Source organism: Lates calcarifer, unplaced genomic scaffold, assembly GCF_001640805.2.
Source record: "Lates calcarifer isolate ASB-BC8 unplaced genomic scaffold, TLL_Latcal_v3 _unitig_2046_quiver_2137, whole genome shotgun sequence".
Classification (NCBI taxonomy): domain Eukaryota; kingdom Metazoa; phylum Chordata; class Actinopteri; family Centropomidae; genus Lates; species Lates calcarifer.
Genome location: NW_026115941.1, coordinates 1100 through 10080, shown reverse-complemented (window position 1 = coordinate 10080; position 8981 = coordinate 1100). Strand labels below are relative to the sequence as shown.

Below are 8981 nucleotides of genomic sequence, written 5' to 3'. Positions count from 1 at the left end.
TCTGAACGTGACCGGCAGCGGACAGAGCAGAGCAGAACAGAGTAGAGCGGTGCGGAGCGGAGGACAAACAAATTCAGAAAAACGAGTGAAAATATGAAGTAAAACCAACGTCTGGATCGTCGCTTCGTCGCGTTGGTTTGTTAGAACGTGGAGAAACTTCATTACTGTACGAGCCACGGTGTTAAAAACAAGCGTTGGAGCCGAGCACAGGTAAGGCTAACCAGCTAACGAGTTAGCAGCGAGCGTTAGCATTAGCTTTAGCGGCTAACATTAGCTCTCTCTGTTAGTTACATTTTCGGTCCTCATTTACTTTCTCAGTCGCTTTTACTGTGTGGGTAAGAGTGTGTTTATGTGACGTGAGTTGTGGTCCCTGAAGGTGGACTGACAATAGCACAGATAGCACCTCTTGCTAGTTTGTTTACTTCTCTCTGCGGTAACTTTACAAACATGTTGTGTCTCTTTGTAATGGTGTGTACCATCCTGGTCATTTTGTGTGTCTACCTGGCTGTGTTACACACATTTATGGTCAGCTTTCATTTGTATCTGAAATTTAAGCTTTAAAAGTCAAACTTAGGCTTTAATGCTTATTTTTTGTGTTCATCTACACTGTAGTAGTGTTCTATTGGTAAAAGGTTTTCTTTATCATTTTAGGTTAGTTAGTTACTCAGTGTTTCAAATCTTGTAATTGTGTGTTCCAGGTCTACTTGCAGCTGCTGCATCCTGGATGAAGACACCAACATCACCTCACAGACCATACAGGTACATGTCCAAAACATTTACCCAGACTGTCGATGAGCTGCGTTATTAATGTCAGCAACTACTCTCAGTCTTTCCATTCAGTGTTACTAGTAAAATCTCAGCTCAAACCTTAATATTTAATTAATTTACTTTGAATAGAGAAGAACTGATTAATTATGTCGGTAATATCTGCCGTCTACCTCACAGGCCTCTTGGCATTCTTGGTTTTAACATTTTTTTTTTAAATTAAAGAGTTTATATTGTTCTGCCTGTGGACTAATCGACTGTAGCTCTCCTCACCTTCTCTTTGGATTGTTATTGTTGAGGATCAGTCAAAACAGGATTGACAAATATCTTAACTTCAGTTCGATCATACATTATCAGAAATTCTAATGTCCATATACTAGACAAATAGACTATGTCATACCTAACAATATCAATGATATAAGTAAAATAACATATAAAAAGTTATTAAGTGTGGCAATGTTAGCTGTTGTATGATAGGATGATAGTAGTATGATTAAAAAATATCTTTACAGTTTAAAACAACCAGTTCTACACTTATTTAGTAAGAATTGTCTTGAGCTGCTGTTACAACTTTTGTACATTTGGTTGTTGTTCATTAAACAAAAACAAAACAAAACAACGACATTCTCAATATGTGTTAATAAGAAGAAGGTTGAAATCTGAAATGATGATTCTGTACGTGACTGTCTGTGGTAGAAGAAATACGTTTTACTGAGGTATAATAAACAACACAAGTTAAAATCCTGGATTCAGAAATTGACGTTGATGGTTAAACTGTCGATGAGGAATAGGTAGTAGTGTATTGATCATTTTCCTTTCTCTGTTTCTCTTTGATTTCCTCCAGGTGTCACCACTTCGTCCACGACATCGTCCACAATTGATGAGACGTCGTCCATGATCGGAGAGACATTGTTGAGGATGAGGGAGACATCGTCCACGATCAGAGACATTGTCCATGACTCGTGGTGACTCGGTCCCCGATAAGTCGGCATTGCCGGCGTTCATGGAGACATTGTCAATGATCGCAGAGACTTTGTCCATAATCTCAGAAACATTGTCCGCGATCACAGAGACGTCGTCCATGATCACAGAGACATGGTCTACGATCGGAGAGACATTGTTGAGGATGAGGGAGACATCGTCCACGTTCAGAGACGTTGTCCATGATCGCAGAGACCTTGTCAAAGATGAAAGAGACGTTGTCCATGGTCAGAGACATTGTCGCTGCTTCGCAGAGCTCTGCGCAAGAATCGGTAGTGACACTGTGGTTCCTCGATTCGACGGCATGACCGCGATCAGCTGACATTGTTAATGATCACAGAGAAACAGTCTATCATCAGAGACTTGGTCCACGATCACAGACACATTGTCAATGATCGCTGAGACTTTGTCCATAATCTCAGAGACATTGTCCGCGATCACAGAGACGTAGTCCACGATCACAGAAGACCAGGTGTCACCACTTCGTCCACGACATCGTCCCCAATCGCTGAGACGTCGTCCATGATCGGAGAGACATTGTTGAGGATGAGGGAGACATCGTCCACGATCAGAGACATTGTCCATGACTCGTGGTGACTCGGTCCCCGATTAGTCGGCATTGCCGGCGTTCATGGAGACATTGTCGATGATCGCAGAGACTTTGTCTATAATCTCAGAGACATTGTCCGCGATCGCTGAGAGTCTTCGTACAGTGACGTTCTTTGAGACCAGGACAGAGGCCTCCAGGTAATTCACAATCCGCTTTACATCAACTGTCCAACACACAGCACTGACATTAAACTGTTTATGTTCAATGTATCAGAAAAGTGTAATAATAGAAGTAATCGGCATCAAACATGTAAAAAAGTACAATTATTAATAATCGTAATAAAGATATTTCAAATAATGTCGTAAATTAAGGTTTTAAAAATGTCAAAAAACTAATAGTATATTAAGCCATTACAATTGCAACCAAAATAAATCACATTATAACACGTTGTCAGTAATTTTATAAAAATGTTGTAATGTAGCATGTGGTATATTAAAGTAGTAGAGTATTGATCATTTTCTCTGTTTCTCTTTGATTTCCTCCAGGTGTCACCACTTCGTCCACGACATCGTCCACAATTGATGAGACGTCGTCCATGATCGGAGAGACATTGTTGAGGATGAGGGAGACATCGTCCACGATCAGAGACATTGTCCATGACTCGTGGTGACTCGGTCCCCGATAAGTCGGCATTGCCGGCGTTCATGGAGATATTGTCAATGATCGCAGAGACTTTGTCTATAATCTCAGAAACATTGTCCGCGATCACAGAGACGTCGTCCATGATCACAGAGACATGGTCTACGATCGGAGAGACATTGTTGAGGATGAGGGAGACATCGTCCACGTTCAGAGACGTTGTCCATGATCGCAGAGACCTTGTCAAAGATGAAAGAGACGTTGTCCATGGTCAGAGACATTGTCGCTGCTTCGCAGAGCTCTGCGCAAGAATCGGTAGTGACACTGTGGTTCCTCGATTCGACGGCATGACCGCGATCAGCTGACATTGTTAATGATCACAGAGAAACAGTCTATCATCAGAGACTTGGTCCACGATCACAGACACATTGTCAATGATCGCTGAGACTTTGTCCATAATCTCAGAGACATTGTCCGCGATCACAGAGACGTAGTCCACGATCACAGAAGACCAGGTGTCACCACTTCGTCCACGACATCGTCCCCAATCGCTGAGACGTCGTCCATGATCGGAGAGACATTGTTGAGGATGAGGGAGACATCGTCCACGATCAGAGACATTGTCCATGACTCGTGGTGACTCGGTCCCCGATTAGTCGGCATTGCCGGCGTTCATGGAGACATTGTCGATGATCGCAGAGACTTTGTCTATAATCTCAGAGACATTGTCCGCGATCGCTGAGAGTCTTCGTACAGTGACGTTCTTTGAGACCAGGACAGAGGCCTCCAGGTAATTCACAATCCGCTTTACATCAACTGTCCAACACACAGCACTGACATTAAACTGTTTATGTTCAATGTATCAGAAAAGTGTAATAATAGAAGTAATCGGCATCAAACATGTAAAAAAGTACAATTATTAATAATCGTAATAAAGATATTTCAAATAATGTCGTAAATTAAGGTCTTAAAAATGTCAAAAAACTAATAGTATATTAAGCCATTACAATTGCAACCAAAATAAATCACATTATAACACGTCAGTAATTTTATAAAAATGTTGTAATGTAGCATGTGGTATATTAAAGTAGTAGAGTATTGATCATTTTCTCTGTTTCTCTTTGATTTCCTCCAGGTGTCACCACTTCGTCCACGACATCGTCCACAATTGATGAGACGTCGTCCATGATCGGAGAGACATTGTTGAGGATGAGGGAGACATCGTCCACGATCAGAGACATTGTCCATGACTCGTGGTGACTCGGTCCCCGATAAGTCGGCATTGCCGGCGTTCATGGAGATATTGTCAATGATCGCAGAGACTTTGTCTATAATCTCAGAAACATTGTCCGCGATCACAGAGACGTCGTCCATGATCACAGAGACATGGTCTACGATCGGAGAGACATTGTTGAGGATGAGGGAGACATCGTCCACGTTCAGAGACGTTGTCCATGATCGCAGAGACCTTGTCAAAGATGAAAGAGACGTTGTCCATGGTCAGAGACATTGTCGCTGCTTTGCAGAGCTCTGCGCAAGAATCGGTAGTGACACTGTGGTTCCTCGATTCGACGGCATGACCGCGATCAGCTGACATTGTTAATGATCACAGAGTAACAGTCTATCATCAGAGACTTGGTCCACGATCACAGACACATTGTCAATGATCGCTGAGACTTTGTCCATAATCTCAGAGACATTGTCCGCGATCACAGAGACGTAGTCCACGATCACAGAAGACCAGGTGTCACCACTTCGTCCACGACATCGTCCCCAATCGCTGAGACGTCGTCCATGATCGGAGAGACATTGTTGAGGATGAGGGAGACATCGTCCACGATCAGAGACATTGTCCATGACTCGTGGTGACTCGGTCCCCGATTAGTCGGCATTGCCGGCGTTCATGGAGACATTGTCGATGATCGCAGAGACTTTGTCTATAATCTCAGAGACATTGTCCGCGATCGCTGAGAGTCTTCGTACAGTGACGTTCTTTGAGACCAGGACAGAGGCCTCCAGGTAATTCACAATCCGCTTTACATCAACTGTCCAACACACAGCACTGACATTAAACTGTTTATGTTCAATGTATCAGAAAAGTGTAATAATAGAAGTAATCGGCATCAAACATGTAAAAAAGTACAATTATTAATAATCGTAATAAAGATATTTCAAATAATGTCGTAAATTAAGGTCTTAAAAATGTCAAAAAACTAATAGTATATTAAGCCATTACAATTGCAACCAAAATAAATCACATTATAACACGTCAGTAATTTTATAAAAATGTTGTAATGTAGCATGTGGTATATTAAAGTAGTAGAGTATTGATCATTTTCTCTGTTTCTCTTTGATTTCCTCCAGGTGTCACCACTTCGTCCACGACATCGTCCACAATTGATGAGACGTCGTCCATGATCGGAGAGACATTGTTGAGGATGAGGGAGACATCGTCCACGATCAGAGACATTGTCCATGACTCGTGGTGACTCGGTCCCCGATAAGTCGGCATTGCCGGCGTTCATGGAGATATTGTCAATGATCGCAGAGACTTTGTCTATAATCTCAGAAACATTGTCCGCGATCACAGAGACGTCGTCCATGATCACAGAGACATGGTCTACGATCGGAGAGACATTGTTGAGGATGAGGGAGACATCGTCCACGTTCAGAGACGTTGTCCATGATCGCAGAGACCTTGTCAAAGATGAAAGAGACGTTGTCCATGGTCAGAGACATTGTCGCTGCTTCGCAGAGCTCTGCGCAAGAATCGGTAGTGACACTGTGGTTCCTCGATTCGACGGCATGACCGCGATCAGCTGACATTGTTAATGATCACAGAGTAACAGTCTATCATCAGAGACTTGGTCCACGATCACAGACACATTGTCAATGATCGCTGAGACTTTGTCCATAATCTCAGAGACATTGTCCGCGATCACAGAGACGTAGTCCACGATCACAGAAGACCAGGTGTCACCACTTCGTCCACGACATCGTCCCCAATCGCTGAGACGTCGTCCATGATCGGAGAGACATTGTTGAGGATGAGGGAGACATCGTCCACGATCAGAGACATTGTCCATGACTCGTGGTGACTCGGTCCCCGATTAGTCGGCATTGCCGGCGTTCATGGAGACATTGTCGATGATCGCAGAGACTTTGTCTATAATCTCAGAGACATTGTCCGCGATCGCTGAGAGTCTTCGTACAATGACGTTCTTTGAGACCAGGACAGAGGCCTCCAGGTAATTCACAATCCGCTTTACATCAACTGTCCAACACACAGCACTGACATTAAACTGTTTATGTTCAATGTATCAGAAAAGTGTAATAATAGAAGTAATCGGCATCAAACATGTAAAAAAGTACAATTATTAATAATCGTAATAAAGATATTTCAAATAATGTCGTAAATTAAGGTCTTAAAAATGTCAAAAAACTAATAGTATATTAAGCCATTACAATTGCAACCAAAATAAATCACATTATAACACGTTGTCAGTAATTTTATAAAAATGTTGTAATGTAGCATGTGGTATATTAAAGTAGTAGAGTATTGATCATTTTCTCTGTTTCTCTTTGATTTCCTCCAGGTGTCACCACTTCGTCCACGACATCGTCCACAATTGATGAGACGTCGTCCATGATCGGAGAGACATTGTTGAGGATGAGGGAGACATCGTCCACGATCAGAGACATTGTCCATGACTCGTGGTGACTCGGTCCCCGATAAGTCGGCATTGCCGGCGTTCATGGAGACATTGTCAATGATCGCAGAGACTTTGTCTATAATCTCAGAAACATTGTCCACGATCACAGAGACGTCGTCCATGATCACAGAGACATGGTCTACGATCGGAGAGACATTGTTGAGGATGAGGGAGACATCGTCCACGTTCAGAGACGTTGTCCATGATCGCAGAGACCTTGTCAAAGATGAAAGAGACGTTGTCCATGGTCAGAGACATTGTCGCTGCTTCGCAGAGCTCTGCGCAAGAATCGGTAGTGACACTGTGGTTCCTCGATTCGACGGCATGACCGCGATCAGCTGACATTGTTAATGATCACAGAGAAACAGTCTATCATCAGAGACTTGGTCCACGATCACAGACACATTGTCAATGATCGCTGAGACTTTGTCCATAATCTCAGAGACATTGTCCGCGATCACAGAGACGTAGTCCACGATCACAGAAGACCAGGTGTCACCACTTCGTCCACGACATCGTCCCCAATCGCTGAGACGTCGTCCATGATCGGAGAGACATTGTTGAGGATGAGGGAGACATCGTCCACGATCAGAGACATTGTCCATGACTCGTGGTGACTCGGTCCCCGATTAGTCGGCATTGCCGGCGTTCATGGAGACATTGTCGATGATCGCAGAGACTTTGTCTATAATCTCAGAGACAGTGTCCGCGATCACAGAGACGTTGTCCATGATCACAGAGAGTCTTCGTACAATGAAGTTCTTTTAGACCAGGACAGAGGCCTCCAGGTAAACAGCTTTACATCAACTGTCCAGCACTGACATTAAACTGTTTATGTTCAGTATTCAGCATATCAGGAAAGTGTAATAATAGAAGTAATGTGCAATATAAAAGTAACGTATAAAGCAATTTGTATTTATAGAAGTAATGTAAAAGTATTTAGCAATATCAGACGGAAGATGTAATAGAGTAATTTTTTACTAGATGTAGTTTGCAACAGTAAAATATGTCTAAATTTAGTCATACGGAATAAGAAAAGTAATATGTAATGGGAAGAGTACTATGATAATAGAGGTAACAATTAAACTAACCTGTAATATATAAGCAACTTCAAAATAATAGTTATCCAAAACAAGTTAAAATGTCACATTTCGTAAAGTGTCAAAAATGGTCATAAAATGTCATAGTATACTGTGTGGACAATGTCAGAAAAATGTCATACTGTCTGTCAAATGTATGAGATAATTTGGAATATTACACATAACAAGAAAAGGATACATTATGTGTAGTAATAGAAGGATTTGAGGGATAATTAAACTTTTTTTCTACATTAATTATATTTGTATTAAATTTGCAGGACTTGAGGCTTCGGTCAGTTTCTGTGATTAACATGTTCTGTCTCTTCACAGGAGAAGAAGAGTGAAGAAGAGACAACAAAAGTTAAATGTTCTTCAAGATGTTTAGAGATGTATAAGACTGTAATAAGTATATCCTCATATGTGCTCATCACTCCATTAAACTTTGGATGAGAGAATAAATTAAAAGTGTTTCCAAGTGGTCAAACATTGGACATTGTCTTTGCCATGGTTTGCTAAATGTTGTCCAGAACAAAATCAATAAAGTTGTTCTGCTTAACTTTTTGAGTTGTTTTTCAGTATCTTTGAATTAATATCACAAAAATGGTTTTGGAATGCAGAACTGTAAAGAAATTCTCTACTTGTAGCTTGCAATTATAATGAATAATTGAGGCTATAAACTCTTACCTCCAGCTAAAAGTGGCTAAAAGCCGTAACCCTAACCCTAATCTCTGGTTAAAAGCATAATCATAACCCTAATCTCTGTTTTATAGCCGTAACCCTAACCCTAATCTCTGGTCAAAAGCATGATCCTAACCCTAATCTCTGGTTAAAAGCATAATCATAACCCTAATCTCTGTTTTATAGCCGTAACCCTAACCCTAATCTCTGGTCAAAAGCATGATCCTAACCCTAATCTTTGGCAAAAAGCTGTAACCCTAACCCTAACCGCTAACTAAAAGCTGTAACCCTAACCCTAATTTCGGGCTAAATGTTGCAACCCTAACCCTAACCTCTAACTAAAAGCCATAACCCTAACCCTAACCTATGCTCAAAAGCATGATCCTAACCCTAATCTTTGGTTAAAAGCCGTAACCCTAACCCTAATCTGTTTTTAAGATGTAACCCTAACCCTAACCTCTGGTCACAAGCATGATCCTAACCCTAATCTCTGGTTAAAAGCATAATCATAACCCTAATCTCTGTTTTATAGCCGTAACCCTAACCCTAATCTCTGGTCAAAAGCATGATCCTAAC

The 8981-nt window shown here is 41.6% G+C and overlaps 1 long non-coding RNA gene across 16 annotated transcripts; it reads left to right on the top strand.

The window, feature by feature from the left end:
• LOC108891858 (uncharacterized) lies at positions 1 to 8283 on the top strand. 16 transcript variants are annotated; one of them, XR_007809987.1, is made up of 8 exons: positions 2 to 210; positions 699 to 759; positions 1610 to 2493; positions 2842 to 3725; positions 4071 to 4954; positions 5300 to 6183; positions 6532 to 7436; positions 8058 to 8283. It is a non-coding gene; the product is annotated as an uncharacterized LOC108891858 (long non-coding RNA). The 16 variants fall into 16 exon arrangements; XR_007809990.1 differs by having other exon boundaries at positions 7 to 135; XR_007809988.1 differs by lacking the exon at positions 2 to 210 and adding an exon at positions 392 to 433.
• Positions 8284 to 8981: the final 698 nt, after the last annotated feature.